This window comes from Pleurodeles waltl, chromosome 1_2 (genome assembly GCF_031143425.1).
Source record: "Pleurodeles waltl isolate 20211129_DDA chromosome 1_2, aPleWal1.hap1.20221129, whole genome shotgun sequence".
Classification (NCBI taxonomy): Eukaryota; Metazoa; Chordata; class Amphibia; order Caudata; family Salamandridae; genus Pleurodeles; species Pleurodeles waltl.
The window spans coordinates 376,077,796-376,094,888 of NC_090437.1; positions in this window are offsets into that span (position 1 = coordinate 376,077,796).

A 17,093-nucleotide genomic window follows, 5' to 3' on the forward strand; every position below is an offset into this window, starting at 1 on the left:
CCGATTTGTGTAAAAAATTAACGCCTGGGTCAGGGCAGGCGTTAAAATGGGGCAAACTCACCGGTAGTTAATCAGAACACACAGAACAAACAGCAGAGCAGCAGAGCAGCAACAGGGAGCCATGGAGGTGATTCTAATCCAGCATGCACGCAGACGAAGAGCCCAGCAACAACAACAGCAGCTACAACAACACCAGCAGGGACCCCAAAGGCAGCGCAGAAGGCAGGAGAGGATATTCCGCCCAAGAACAACCCTTCAGGGCCTCAGGGAACACAACATCATACAGAGGTACCGGTTGAACTGGCAGGCCATTCGGCAGCTGCTGCGAAACATTGAACAGCAGTTGGCCCCCATTTTGGTGACACCCCGCGCCATCCCAACAGAAACAAAGCTGCTTGCCGTACTTCATATGCTGGCAAGTGGCTCTTTTCAAACAACTGGTGCCCTGGTTGGCGGAATATCACAACCATCATTCTCCGCCTTTTTGCCCAAAGTGCTGGACGTTATCATTCGACTGACACCCCGCCACATCTGCTTCCCTAACATACTGCAGAAGCAGCAGGAAACTAAACAGGGGTTCTACGCAATCAGTGGCTTCCCACACGTCCTTGGTGCAATCGACAGCACACATGTACGTCTTGTGCCACCTGCTGCAACTGAACACCTCTACCGCAACAGGAAGCACACACATTCCATCAACGTGCAGGCCATAGTCGATCACCAAGGATTGATCACCAACATCGTGGCTAAATATCCTGGGAGTGTCCATGACTCCTTCATCTTCCGTCACTGCACCATCAATCAACACTTCCAGGATGGACAGTATGGCAATGGACTACTTGTTGGTAAGTACAAAAACCTACATATATATACACTGCACATCAACCCTCTAGGACACACAACACATACACCACAACAGCAACATGTCGACAGTAACACACTGAGGTCGTGACATCGCTAGCCATGTTTCTTAAGTCACCATTGAACCTGTCACACATCGGAATTTACTGTACAGCCTAATGTGAAGACGTCAATGAGTGTGGTTGCCTAAATGTCACCTTGCAAATTGTAAGTGTCCCAATGACCGTTACATTAATACATTGCCTAAGTCTAAAGGTATGGGATGTCCAGGGTACTTTCATATGAACGTGTTAACAACACTTTCAATTTTAACTCTGCATGGAACTATCATCTCACCCCCAGTGAAGACACACGGACACCTGTATCACAAGTTACAATGCTAGGGAGGGCACACTGTACTGAAAATCCCAAAACATACTGCTGACAAACGGTTAGCAGACAAACACTTGTTCAGCCAAGGAAACAACACAATGCAGATGGTATAGCCTACAAGCATAGGATGTCACATTAGTACACAAAAGAGTCACAGACAACACAAGACAACTACTGCCATTAAAGGTCTTTTCAATAGTGCCATCTACATCAACATGATCCCATTCATTTTCTCTTGAAGCTGATCAGGGGTATGGCATCCAGCCATGGATTATGACACCATTTGGCAACCCGAGTACAGCTGCGGGAGCGTGCATACAACGAGGCCCATAGGAGGACACGCAGCATTGTCGAGCGGACCTTCGGCATCCTCAGGTCAAGGTTCCGCTGCCTCGACATCACTGGTGGTAGCCTCCTATATTCCCCCGAGATGGTCTGTAGGATCATCCTCACATGTGCAATATTGCACAACATTTGTGTCAGAAGAAACATTCCCCTCCTGGAACCAGAGCCACACATCCCTGAAGAGGAGGAAGAGGAGGGTGCTGGCCTGCAACAGTAGGGGGAACTACAGAACACCGCTGCTGGTATACGTAGGCGGCAACAGATTATAAATAATTTCTTCTGAATATGATCACCTTCACCACTTTAGTTAACTAATGTAAATAAACACCTATTATAATCACCATATCATGGTCTGGCTATTCCTTTTTACACACCTTCATCTCTACTTATCGGAATAAAAGTGTTGCCTCATGGAGCATTGCTGAGATACTGAGTAGGACACGGAACATCCCAGAGCTTATGTGATGCCTAACATACAATGGTCACATACACACACACTCTTAATGACATATATCATGTACATATCTCCTTTGAAGGCCCATAGCAGAGGACCACAACTATTTCACACATACATGTTGAAAGCAAGGTCCAACGCAGCATATGGCACACAACTATGACACCATCACTCAATAAGGGGAAAACAAGCCTCATACATGAGGCAGTCAATGTGCTTTGGCATCACTAACAGGAATGTCTGACAAGACCCTTGACAGCAGTTAGTCCAACTGCATCCAATATTTGCAAGGAATATCTGTGACTAGAGTTCCATAGAAGCAGAACATAGACAGCACAAGTGCCACACATATGACATGCATTGCACACATGACATTCCATGTACATGTCAGCCCATTTTCGAACTCATTACACACGCATGCACCTGGTCACAACCCACCTGTCGGAATAGGTCCCTGGAATACTAAGATGTGTCCCCTGATAATACCTCCTCTACAAACACAGACCAATATTAGCAAACAAGTGTGCTACACCCTTTCCTAAGGTATGCCATTGTCAAAGAACATCTGACTGCTTGGAAGTCAGGTCAATTTATACACTGTCTTCTAGTTTCAAAGCCCTGTTAGCACATGTAGATTGCTTCCCCTTGTGAAAATGTCTGTTGGCCCTTAGAATGCAAGTCTCACCTACAGGACTGGTGAGAAATAGATGCAGCCCACACCACCCATTACAAAAAGCACTGCCCCTGATGATGCCTGGAACAGCATAGTAGTTGCCATTATGTCAAATACATCGTCAACCATTGATAGTAATTAAGCAGTGTAACACAGCCCTTGGGCTCATTTGTCACCTTCAAAAACAGTCTCAGTCAGACCACTGATTATGTAACTTGTCCAGTAGCTGGCTCCTGAATCATCTTGCATTCTGTCAGCCTGACTGGCAACTGTCTGTGCGTCACACTAAAGTATCCCTGTGTCTACATATGTACCACACTTGCATTAGCAAACCTGCCATTCATCAGGGGGCATTGGGCATGGGCTTCTACCATTCATACACAAATACATTGTATAGCATCATCTGCCTTTTAACTGTACCATTTGAGTTAAATCCTCTTGGAAATGCAAAATTCATGGCCCATCCCTTTTCTGGGTTGCATTTATGCATGAATGACAAAGTGTGACAGTGTCCCAGGGTCATAGGCAGGGCTTGGGTATGGGGGTTTCAGCACAACCAGCAACCTCTGATAATGTACATGACTAATACACAAATGTCAGAACCATGATAGTTCACACACAGCATCACAGTGCACACAACATAGTGATGGGCCTTGTGTGCTGAATAGCTGCTAGAATAAACAGCACAGAGGCTATGATGTTCCCAGATGCAGTGGGAAGTGCAGAGGCCAGCCAACCTGTGTACAAATGTTGTAATGACACCTGCCGGAACATGACAATTGAGACATTATCTCACTCAGCACACCAAGGTTGCCCTGTTGACTGTCTCATTACACGTCTTTAGTGACAGGGTGGGACCATCCACATGTTCGTTCACATGTCCACATCTACTTTACTCACATTGATCAACAAAGGATACTCAGTAGTTACAGGATTAGCTGCCACTGACTCATGATGAGTCCTGGTCCGAACTGTGACAAATTACATCCCAAAAAATCTACAGGATCATCATTGGACCACACACATGAACAAGACACCTATGTGCAAATGATCACTGGAAATATGTGGACACGTGCTGTCTTGTATGCTGGTCCACCACAGCCACTTGATAGTTGGGGCTTACTTCTATGGCCTCAACTGTGGTGCCATCATACATATGAGATTGACCCTTGTCTGTCTGTGCAAACAACATGGTACCCACTTCCTTAATGCATGTGTATGACTCACTGTAGGATTCATCAACAAGTGCCTAGGAAGCTCTTACCAATACTCTATGACATAGGATGTAGAAATTGTGGACCTTTGACATGAACATGTGTCTGCCATCCATCTGGTGCCTGCTATGTCACATGTGGTGTCTACGTGACCCTAAAACTTGGAAGTATACTTTGCGGGTGTTGTTACATGTATGACTAACACATGCCCTTGCTCATTCCAATTTTTACTTGCATCTTAGGGTTGGACACATTGGCGTCACATTCATACAACCAAATGTACAATAATGCTTCATGTGATGTACACACACACCTGGTCAACCAACAAATTAGTTGTCAAAGCACACACTTTGAGCCAAAGGCAATTAGGTATTGTACATATGTGCGTCACATTGCTATCCTCTCCTTATGGCAAACATGCACAATTTGTGCCATACATATATGTGGGCCACACTTATTACCATCTATGACATCAGCGAACTGTAAACATACTGTGAAGGGTGTAGTGGATGATGTTCCGCTGCAGTATGATGTCACACATGTGAAAATACACCATCAACACCATACTGTCTTCAATTAGACAATCTCTGATGTGTTCCAAATGTAAAATAACCAAAAAACAAGTAAAAATGCCCCAAACCAGTTAATGTACTGTAATTTTGATGTCCCTAGCGGTGTGCGTCATTTTTTGTTGCACAAAACTGTATTTGCGTCGGTTTTTTTGACACACAGGAGTGAAATATAGCCCGCATCCAGATATTTGTACAGTCCATGTATCATTATGTGGATGCGGGTTAATATTCACATCTGTGCGTAAAAATAAATGACGCAAATACAGTTTTGTGCAACAAAAAATGACGCATAACGCAAAAAAGGCGGGACTTTTCATTCAGGAAGTGATGTAATAGGATATCCTGTTTACAGATCATGTACAGTGGGTGTACTTTCACTTTCACTTTGCAGTCTATGATCCTTCCAGACTCTGTGACTGTGTAGAGAGTGTTGTCCAGAGATTTTGTGCTGTATTTGTCCTGTGTGCTATCTGTAAAGTCCTTTTGTGAAATAAATTTTGTCTGTGTATACTGTAGTACTGTGTTTTGTCTACATTTGTCCATTTATCTTGTGTATTTCTTGTTTGTGGGAGTCTGTTGTGGGTAGTGTTAATTTGGGGATAGTTGGGCTCTTTTAGTGTTTAGGTTTACTTTTTTTCTGTCTTTTTACCCCTACTTTCACCCATTTCCCCTTTCTATTTCTTTTACCCCTATTCCTTCTCTTCAATTAGAAGTATGTCTGGTAGGCCACGTCTTGGCAGGTTGGGGGAAGAGGAGTTGGGGGGCTTCATCTGGCTGGTGACACATTTCTTGCCGCTCATGATACAGGCAGGGGGCAGGGTCAAACAGGCGTACCCGACAGAGGCGCGCAGAATCCGGTGGGGAAAGGTGCTGCATCACCTGCAGCGTGTGTATGCCAGCCAGAGGAGTGACCACCAGCTGAAGCACCGGTGGGCTGACCTCATCACCAGGGAGCAGGATCTCTTGGACCACCTGGGAATCATGATTGGTGGCACTGTTGGTGAGTACGACTATTGTTATTGTGCACAAATGAATGCTCTGTTGTGACATCAGTGGATTAGTGCAATGTCTGCCAGCTAACTTGATGATTGTGTGTAATTTTGGGGACATATAAGGGGATCATTGATGCACTATGGCAAGGATCACATTTGCTAGCTGTCAGGTAGCATGTGCTCAGCAAACTTACAGGTAACTTTACCATGAAGGAAATTGGTGCGGCCTTTCTGTCAGCACAGCTAACAAAATAGGAGCCAATCATGTCTATATAGGGTATTATTGACAGAGAAGTACAGATGTACCAACATTTAGGCAAACTATGTTGACGCAATTGCTAGACCGACTTTAGAATCACTACATGATGCTGAAAATGAGTGTTGCCTTCACGACAATTTATAATAGCAAAGTGGCTCAAACATTGGTCTCATGTGAGTCTGGTGAGTGTGGAAGGAAAGCGTTCACAGAAGTACTATGAATGTGTGGGATTATTGTGTTTCTTAATCTTTTAGGATAAACGTCAGTTCATGATTTGAATACATCGTGTAAAGGTGTAAAGTGCCCTCAGCTAACATCGTAAGATGTTTGTTGGAATCGTTTGAGCCACAATCCAAATATGGATGGCAGTCCAAGTGTATGCACATGGCTTTACATCTCCATGGTTGGTGCAAATCACCATAGCTGGGCCACATCAATTGACTATACTGTAACAACAGGACGGCTTACAGGAGTCCCTGCCCCTCCCTCTGTACATTGGGCCTATGTGCACTAAATGTGTCATGGCCACAAGGCATGTTTGACTGGTAATGCAGTCCTCAAGTAACCAGGCGTTGGATGTTTCTCTTGGATGCACATGATGAGACGATTACACTCCATATATTTTAGTGCTCACCAATTATGGGTCAAGTTTGCAACTACATGATAGTTAGGGCCAATGTATGTGTGCAGATATGTGTGTAACTGTCACAGGAGACCCATGCTATGTACAAGTTGGCCGTGAAATATCAGATGCAGTACCATCATGTCTGAATGGCTGCCATTTACTTATTCAGCATACACATTGTAAATGATACTGAAAATGTTGCACTGTGCACAGATTTTGAGCACATTTCTTCCTTCCATACCTTACAGGTGGACCAGCACCCTACACTGTGGGAGAGGTGGCGACATTTGAGGACCCCGACCACTCCAGTAAGTGTTGATATGTCTGTTATGTGTTGTGTTTGCTGGTTATGGACTCGTGTGAGTTGGACGCATAGCAAGGTGTGATGCTGTGGGCAAGTTTTTCACTTGTTCCATGAGTGGGAATGCAGTTTTCACATGTTTTGAGTTAGCCAAGGCGTCTCCAATGGTATCATTTAGGGATTGTAGGACATCCCTGTAAGCTCCACTGTGAGTACAGGGGATAGTCATTTCTCTGACACTTGTATCACCAAGGGTCGCAATGGAAGTCAGCCCCTATTTAGTCAGCCTGTCAGACCCACATTCTCTAAGATTGGTGGAGCTAATAGCTTCCCAATAAACATCTGCTTAAATATTTACCTACGTAATTTTGAAACAGTAGGTAGAACATCCTAGCATCATGTACTTCCACATGTAGTGCATCAAGTCTGTGGAACCTGAGTGTAATGTCCTAGGTGTGCATGCAATTCATGATCATGGGTGTTCTAGCAACTCCCTGTCTGATGTAAGTCAGGCCTCCCTGGAAGTATATGTTGTGTACTAAGTTAGTTGTGTACTAAGTTCTGATTTTCCTGACATGTCTGACCCTATGAGTGCTCTAGGGTTTGCTGACTCCAAAATGTAGATAGACCTTACCTGTGGTGTGTCTGTAGAGACAAACATGTGTGGATTAGCCTAGACACTCCTCGGTGTACATGTTGTTGGCAAATTATAGTTGTATATCCACCGCCCCCCCTAAAACACGGCCATGGGTTTGTGAATGGGGTACCTAGTATTGATGCTACCAGTATGTTACACATACCTGTGAAGAAGTGACGGTTTGGTTGCATACTAGTATACACACTCAGGTTTGGCACTTGGTACCATACTGGGAAGTCCAGTTACCACTTGCAGACCATGTGGCTTTAGTTTTGCTTTCCGTTTCCACTGACGTTTGTAGCCCAGCTCTTGGTGGAGGATATGCAGCAGGATTCTTAGATGTTAACTGTCAGAACTCAGATTGCAAGTCAAGGGCAGTTGTTACCCATCTTGTGGGTTATGAATGTGCTTTGTGTGATGTGACCTTTGTTGTCTGGCCTGCCATGTACTTCCTCAGGGACATTCGATGCTCTGTATCGTGATATGAGCTGTTAAAAGTACAGTAGATGTATTGTCTGATTAACTTGCTGTGCTGTTTCACACAATGCAGTTACTAATGTGGCATATCTGCATTTCTCTTCACAGCATCTAACATGACTCCAGACCAGGTCCGTGAATTTAAGCGTCGGGCCATGCGATACCAGCACTTCCTGCTGGTGGAGTCGGGGTTCCGGAGGATGGCCCGGCGATATCGCCATGAACGTGCCTCCGGGGCATGGCGAGCCTTCCCACAGGGTGGGCCTACTGTGCCCACCACAGCCAACACAGAAACAACCACCAATGAGAGCAAGGTGGCCCCACCCACAGTTGCCTCTGTTGAATATACATCTGCTGGACTTCCTGGCCCCAGCATTGCCACCGGTGCAGGACAGCCCACACAGACCTCCTCCACCGGTACCCAGACTGCCACTGCTCCAGCTGTTGACCCTGCAGCCTTCAATAGACTTGAAAACAAGATGGACAAAGTGCTGCGCAAGGTGAGCCACCTGAGCCGGGACGTGCAGCACATTAAACAGCGGGTCAAGGATATCAAGAGGACACTCCGGAGGGCCAACTTCTAGACAGTTGAATAGATGGACATGATACCCTCCCCTCCCTCCTCTTTCCTTGTTCTTATACTTAGTGGGCTTAGGGGGCTTAGTGTTAGGTTAGTATAGGCTGTTAGTTTAGTCAGTGTTAGTGGGTGGGGGGTAGGGGGTCCTGCTTGTTTATTTTTTGACTTATTACATGTGTGTTGTCTATGTTGGGGTTATTGTGTGTAAAATAAAAAATAAAAAAGCAAAAAACATAAAAAAACAATTTACCAAAAAAATATATATTTGTTTCGGATAGTATAGTATGTGTTTAGGTTAGTATGTGTTGTCCTCAATGTGTCCCGTCTCATAAGGAGGGTGGGGGGGGTAGATGTTTAGAACGTTTCATTACATGTGATAAGTAAGTGTAGCTTAGGTTAGTTAGGGACAGTTGTGGGTAATGAGTAGTCAGGGTAGATTAGTGTAGGTAAGATTTTTCCCTCAGTTTCCTCATCTATGGTTAGCTTTTAATAAATATTTGGTTACCCCTTAATAGTATGTGTTGAATGGTACTTGATCGTGGGTTTGGTTTCCGTGTACATCTCTTTTGTACTATAACATCTGTGTCCAATGCTACAAACAAATCCCAACTGAGCTGTACGATTGGCAGCTAACCCAGAGCTACCTTGCAAAGTGTCTACCTTTGTTGCAACCACCAATCACAGTTAATATGGATGACAATGTGTTTCTGTTGATAAGTGTGTTTTCAAAGTCACTAACCGTGCTTCCAGACTTGATATTGGGGAAACAGTTTTAGGTCTGACTGCAGTGTGATGATCATGCACACCCTTATAAGATGAGTTCTCATTGGCAATCTTGTATTCTTGTCTTCATGACCCTCATACATCATTTGTGACACAGTTCGGCATGATTATCTATTTGTACGTTAACTCAGACACCTTCATTTGTGCAGTTTTTTTAGTGTTTACTTAGATTAGTGTGGCATGTTTATTATGTTATTTTTGCACGTTGATAACATTTAGCGGGCACTATTTGATGACTTAGTTATTCCCTGAGGAAGCATTCTTCTGTCCAACACAGCATGGTGGTCTATGGTTTCTCACTTCATCAGATTATTCCCTCAGGATGGGCAGAGTATGATGCAATCATGGTCACTGTGCAGATTTCTCTAACTACATAATATCTGGACAGTTGTATTGACAAGCTACGTTATTTGACAGTAGGGACATTTCAATTATCTACTGTGCAGTTGATATGTCACATTACCCAGAGACAGATTTGTTGTGTAAGTGCTATTTATTGAAAAGTGCTGTAGTGCTATATGTACATTATCCATGACTGTGAGTCCATTATAGTGATATCTTCCATTGTGATCCAACACAAGGGTTTACCAAAATGCTTTTGTCATGCTGGGGTTGCTGTTTCAGACAGTGCAGAGGGACAGAATTAGCCAATGAGTAGGAGAGAGACAATCACTGGGCTGGGTGACAAGATATACAGTGGTTTGCAGAACAGTGCTTGAGTACCGTTGTTGCAAGACTGGCAAGTTACAAAGCGCAGGACCTTGGTAAATGTCGGCCATGTGGCAGGGACTAGTGCTTCCGGGTAATTTTCCTTGTGAATGTGATTTGTTCCATGTCTTCTTCTTCCGATGTGTGTGTTGCCTGCTTTGTCCTTGTTGTTGGCTGTGAAGGGGCAACACACACCTCAGTGTTAGAAGACGTGGAGTCAGACATCCCGGTCGCTGCTCCCTGTGAAGGTCTTAAGGGCAGTACTGCTGCAAGGAGGGCCTGCTGGTTCTTGAGAATAGCAGCCACATCACGATGGTAGGCAGCCAGGTCGGCCCTGAGGGGTTCAATGTTGCATTTGTGCACGGGTTGACAGGATTGCTGTTGTAGGGTGTTGGGTCAACTGTATTACAGCTGTGCTGATTTCCTTCTGGGTTTTCTGCAGTTCCTGCAAGATAGATGTTAGTGCTTGCATAGCTGCTGCCTGATCTGCAGATGACATCATGCACAAACGCACCCGCTCAAGGCTGCCTGCCATATTTTGCATCCCCACCCGCACCTCCTTGGCCAGCTCCCGCTGTACTCCAACTACAGTTCTCTCAAAGCCGGTGCCAGTGTCGTCTGAGTCCTCAGCTGTATTGGAGCTGGCAGGTCTTACAATTGGGGTGGTGGGTGGATCCTCTGCAATGGCTGCTTGTTCTGTGCTCCTCTTTGTGACTGAAGGTGGGGTCTGGAGGGTTTCAAGGTCCTTTTGGATAGTCTCCTGGGGAATGTTTATCAGCTCGTCATCCATGTCATCAGGGAAATCTGGGACAGACATATTGGCAGGAGATCCATCTTCCTCTGCAATGAAACAGGGTACAATTAGTGTGTCTGTGTTGTGACAATTTTGACGTGACGTGCCTGCCTTTTGATTAATTCACTTTGTGATCTTGTTTTGTATTAATATCTGCAGTCCTTCAGATGGGCATTGTTTCAGGCCTATGGCCCACCTGTGTGTCACATGTATGTTATTGAGTTATCAGACTTGTCAGCCTCATCACCTCTAGGTGTTGGTTTATGCCAAATAGAGAATTGCCACCTTCTTGTCCTACTTGACCCTCCGTGTATATCCATTCTCATGGTGAGACCTTTAACTGGCTGTGGGTGTTCTGATGGCCCTGGCAGCACACTTAACTATCAGGACCTGCCCCAATCCCTGATCGTTCACATCGACTTAAATGTAATTAACATGTTGCATATCCTATGCATGGCAATGTTATGATGTGATATGGATGTTGACATTATTAATGGGTCCTGCTGATGTTGGGTAATGTGTGTTACATTGGATTGCCCTGATAGTCGTATCAGTGTCTTATTTCGTCCTCTGACTGTGCAGGTGTATTTCAGTGACCAGTTACATGTGTCCCCTCCTCAATGCTGTTGTCTGAGCAGTATGACATTTGTGATGTTGCCTTGTTACCCAGGCACAGGATGGACCCTGACATATGCAGCATGGGTGTGTCCTTAGTGCTGTGTCGCTCCTATTGTTGTTTACTTTGGCTGATGTTTGTGACAACTATGGGCATTGACATTTGAGTGTACTGGGGCCTTTGTCTTGTTTCAGGAGATTGTTGCAGATGTCATCCTCACCCCCTAATTTAGGTATGTATGTTCCACGGGGAGGTTACTGCCATTGGCTACTTGAGCTGCACACAGATCAGAAGTGGTAGTGGCAACTGTTGTTGCAGTTACATTGCAGTTGTCGGTTTGGCTAGAGGATTACTAATAGGGCCCTAGTTAGGAGGTATGTTGGCTGACGAGTGCCAGGATGTCAGTTTGACGTAGTGACCTTCCCTCCTGTCGTGGCTTTCCCTTTGCTCCATCGTTGGCATGACAGCATGCCCCCATGGGACTGTTGTTGGTGTTGTGTAATGGTGTGCCCCAGGTCTTCTCAGAACGGGCCATGTCCCCCTGCCGTGCCCCTTTACCCATGCCACTCCATGTATATGATGACTTACATGCAATGTGTAGAAGGTATTCTCCCCCCCCGGTTGCAGTTGACATTAGTGCATTTCAATTCCCCATGCGACTTACCCTGCATGTGCGTTGTCTCCTGGTAGTCTGCGCTGTCCTGTCCTTGAATCCCTGTGACGATCTCCTCAGGGATGACGGCTGTGACCATCTCCTCCATGTGGTCCAGGGCCTCCTGTGTGCTGGACTCCCCCCTCCAGTCTGCATTGCTGCCTTCCTGTTCCTGGCCATCTTTTCCTTGGTCCTGCGTTTGCAGTCATGCCAGCGTTTCTTGCACTCGATGACTGTTCTGCGTACTTCAGCCACACTGTTAATCTTGTCGACAATTTGTTGCCATATAGCCTCTCTCCTACTGATTGGCAACTTTGATGTGACAAACAGTTTGTGCTGGTGGTCTGTCACCTCTTTAACCAGGATTTCCTGCTCCTCTGCCCTGAAGCGACACTTTCTTTTCTTCTTAAAAGTGTCCTGGTTCTTGTGTGGGTCCTCCTGGCTGTTTCCTGGTCTGCTGTCATCTTCCTGGGGTCTGTAGTGCCATCTGGATTCCATTTTGGCTTTCCTCTGGTGAAATGGCAGTGTTTGCGGGTTTTTTTGACACTATTGCGTAAAAAAACGGTGCATATCCGGTTTGCGGTGTCGTAAATCGACCCACAGGCATTTCTGCTGTGTTAACATCGTTTTCCTTTACGACTTGGCTCCGCGGTGTGCGTCAAAAAATATTACTCCCACCTGTTGTTTGCGCCACCGTGCGTCAAAGTATAAATATGACGCCCGCACGGCGCACCAAAATGGCGTTAGCCGGTGGTAATATTTTTGACGCAAAACTGCGCTGGCGCAGTTTTGCGTCAAAAAGTATAAATATGGGCCCAGGTGTTTGGGAGAAGGATGGGAAAGGTTTTGCTTAAGTGGGAAATTGGCTTAGTAACATTTGGCATGGGATATTGTCAACAATTGTACAGGGGATATTGATTGTTAGAGCTTGCCTATTTGGATTGTAGGTGGCATGTAAAATTAGCAAAAGAATAACATTTAAAATGGCGAAAAATAATAAGAGGAGGGAAGAAAAGCAAAGGGAAAAATTGTATAGGGAAAAATCAAAGGGGAAGCCAAATAAGAGAGGAAATAGAGTTGAAAGAATTTTAGGATGTAACATTTTTGGGGAACGTTTTGTGTGATGACAAGAGTCATCAGAGGAGGGATTGTTGGAGTGTGTCTTTTAAAAGCAACATTAATATGAAAAGCTTGCAATATATTGTGCGATGAAGCTGCATAGAAAACATGTTAACAAAGAAAATTAATGCACACGTTTGAAATCTGCCCACGGGAGTGGCTACCAATGTATACAAAAACTAATGGAAAGCTTGTTCATTCTGATTTATATGCAATAAAGTTTTGAATTTGGATTAGCGTATCATAATTAGAGTTATGTATTAAGAAGTTTCTTATTAAAATTAGAAGGCCTTAGCTTTGCGAGGATCTGGGCCTAGCTGCCTGGTCTCGTATTAAACTGCATTTTATAACGTGCAATGTGCTGTTTTCTTGAAGGACACAAAGCTGTACTTTTCCAGAAGTTATGTGTGTGTAGCCGTAGTAAATTATTTCTCATGAGAACAGTTGCTCAAGGAGACGTTCTTGCTGAATGCAACAGTGTAATTCGTAACAGATGCAAGGTTAACTGGAGTAGGAGAAAACAATGGAGACACTGACTGGAGCGCAAACTGTAACTTTTCCAGCCTGACATTCCAACCGAAGAAGGCGTCAATAACGTGGACCAATCCGCGACATGAGTACTGTGGTTTGTGGAAAATTCTGGCAAGATGTGTGAAGAATTATTGGACAGAGATAACGATGCACAAATTATTATCCAATGGGGAGTTATGGGCTACTTAGGTGGTTTTGATTTAACGCAGACCCAAGAAGAAGAAGCGTCGAGAGAGGCCAGAGATCTTAGACAGAGAGACTTCACTTTACTCTTTTGTCCTGATACTTTAAACCATCCTCTACCCATTCATTGCTTGATGCTAACTTTTCCTCCATATGAGGGAAGATCCTTTTCCTTAGCTATGCTATATCGAGACTTTGCCCCATCCTATCTCTGGGGATGGAGAATCGACTGATATCCTGAGGACGAAGTCTGACGCTGTTTGCTGATCCGTTGGATTGGTAACTATCTGATGCAAAATTGTAATTGTCTGTTTGCCTTTTCTTTCTAGGCACCAACTGCTATTTTGATAGAGGCCATAGTTTAGATGTTTTCCAAATTTGTGTTTCTAAAATGTTTCCATGAAGCCCAACATGCTAATGCTAATTTGGGGTTAGTTAAGGTGTTCACAAATATTTTGTGCAAATAGACGAATGACTGAGTTCTTGCTTTGTTGAATCATGTATTACTGAGACTTTGCTAAGTACTTCGTATCAATGATGTGTCTAAATACTGAATGAATATTCTCTATACATTGATTAATTGCGTTCTAATTGCTAATTAGAAGAGTTCTAATGAGGTTCATTGCTATTGAGATTAAGAGAGATGACATTAGATTGTAACCAATAGGGAAATAAATATCATAACACTTAACTAAATTGGTGTGGTTATTCATGGCTGAAAGGTCATGGTGAGTTTAACTTATTGATTTTATTAAATGTTATTGATTTGCTTGCTCAATTAGTTATTGTAAACATTGATTGGGTTATTGATTTATTGATTTGTGATGCCAATAAGACATCTCGTACTGGGAAGTCCCTGAACGCGGTCCAAAGGTTCTTCGACCTGAATTCGTCTCCTTGTAAGTTTAATTATCAAGGCTCTGACGCGCTAACACACCCAGGTACAAACATTGCCACAAATCGCACTACTAAGATGGGTACAGAAAATCACTTATACAAGGAGTAAGTTTACAGCCTTTGCTTTGATTTTGGCCAAGCAACTGGTGGAGCAGCATTGGGTGTAGCCAGGTCCCCACATTAAAACAATGGCTGCAAATATGGGGAGCTGTTGCTCGTGCTCTGTGCCCTGTGTTTTGGTGGCACATGACAGTGGATTTTGAGTGACTCTGTGTGGAACTGTTCACTCACTAACCAGCATTTGCCTCTAAGGCACATGAAGCGGGAGGTGCTGCTGCCATCTGCAGCTACTGGGACTTCGAGTCCCAGGATTTCCATTACTACACACCTGACCAGACAATTAAGAATCTTGCTAATTAAGTAAACAGTGGTCATACCCAGGCAAAGCCTGGGCCAATGGCAGGCCCGTGTGCATCCATCCGCTCCCGGACGAGGCTGGGCTAGGTCACCCCTCTTGGATTTTTAATCTTGGCTGAGGCATTGGACCTTTTGAAGGTGGAGTTGCTTCTGATATTTAAGTGCCTGGATTCTACAGATCAAGCCTTATTGGTTCTTAAAGAGAGGGGAGATGTATTCGGCAAGGTCAGTTGTTGCCCACCCATGGTAGAGACCATCACTACAAGGAACAGCAGAAATCTGAGCATGGTGGCCTCTAACTTTCTAGGGCCAGCCCTCAATTTAATGCCTACCCTACATCCCAAGCTTATAGCTGGTTTAGCCAGTGGAGGTTTAAATACTGGGTCAACCCCTGCCAAATCTATGCTCCATGAGGGTTCTATTGGTGGTACTGGCAATCTTTATGAAAAGAGCCAAATCACCAAAATGACCCAAGGGAAAAGCTCTGGAATAATCGATGCTTGAGGAATTGAAGTGGAAAAGAAGCCAATATTAGGACTACCCACTGCCTTTTGCCCCTATGTAATAATTTTGATGATGGTTCCCGCCCTGAAGAAAGGACAAAAGGAGTCAACCGTAGAGTTACTTAATAAGACTGTGAGTTGGTTGGGTTGGGTTGATATAGAAATGTTCCTCCTTCATTTGCTAGAAAGACTTTGCTGACAAGGAGGGTGGGATGGATTGGTACAGGACTGGTGGACAGGCAGGGGGAGTGTATCATTGACAATTTTAATACTCCATATCTGGCAAAAAGTTTACTTTTGGGCACTTGAGCAAACAGCTTGGTCCTGGTAAAAGTGTATTACTGCCCCTGGGATACTTTTACAAACCAGTACCTGTCGATACTCAGCTTTATGGAGGTCAAGTTAGGATAACTATTGCCCCAAATAGTGGCAGGTTCATCCCTAGTGGGATTCCAACCTACAATAGGTTTGAGGCGCTGACAGTTATAGATTGACATATCATGGAGTGGCTGGCTCCATCAATGGGATTGTAGGAAAAATAAGGAGTCTGAAAAATAGTATTATGAAAGAAATTATAAAGGCATCTTAGGCTCCTTTGGAGGGTTCTGGGATATGCAAGAACATTTTGGGAGTACTTAGTTGAAATGTTGCTGAAATAGGATCCCTGCTGGCCGATGACCAGGGTGTTGACTTATGTAAGTCATATGGGGTAATGTGTTTCCAGTAGACTAGAGATATAGATGGAGTTTTTTCATGGATGAGTATATGGCATACTGGGTTAATGTGGTTGCCTCTTTACATTGTAGACCAAAAGGGGGCCTTGCAACTTTGGTGAGTCTACTGTCAGTTGAGATATGGAGTTAGTTGTTTTTGACTCAAGGCAGGTATTGGGGGTTCTTCTATCTTTTCCTCATAGGATCAGAGTCCTGGTTATTAACATTTATAACTTAACTTGGAAGATGAGCTAAGGAACTTTTGGGATGCGACCATATTAGCCTGGACCTTTTTGTCCATTACTATAGTAGCAGGTGATTTTAATATACATCCTTGCGCCTCATGCAGTTCCAGCCGGAGAGCATCTATTCAATCAATTGCTGTGGAGCAGACTCACTTTACTCACAATTATAAGGGAAATATTTTAAATAACATGTGAGCTGAATTTGATGTCATTAATCTCCTGACTAAGGAACTTTATGGTTCCCTGAATTAGTCCCTACATTTAAGGGCAGAGGCAGTATCTCATTTATCGACTATATTTTTGTGTCTACTTGCCTCGGCCTTTCTCTTATCAAATTCAGGGTTGTGTTGAGTGTTATTAGCATTCATAACACTCTTATAGGCAAACTTAGCTGGTATGATTTCCAGGCAAAGAAGCATACCAATTCATATAATGAAATCCTTTTGCCTCGGGAACAAGATAGACAAATAGGTTGGGGTGAGATCATTCCCAAAGGCAGCCTGAAGAATTTATTAAAAAGGTGAGGGTTGGATTTTGAAGTGTGTCTGCAAGATAATTCCCCTGATCAAGCCGT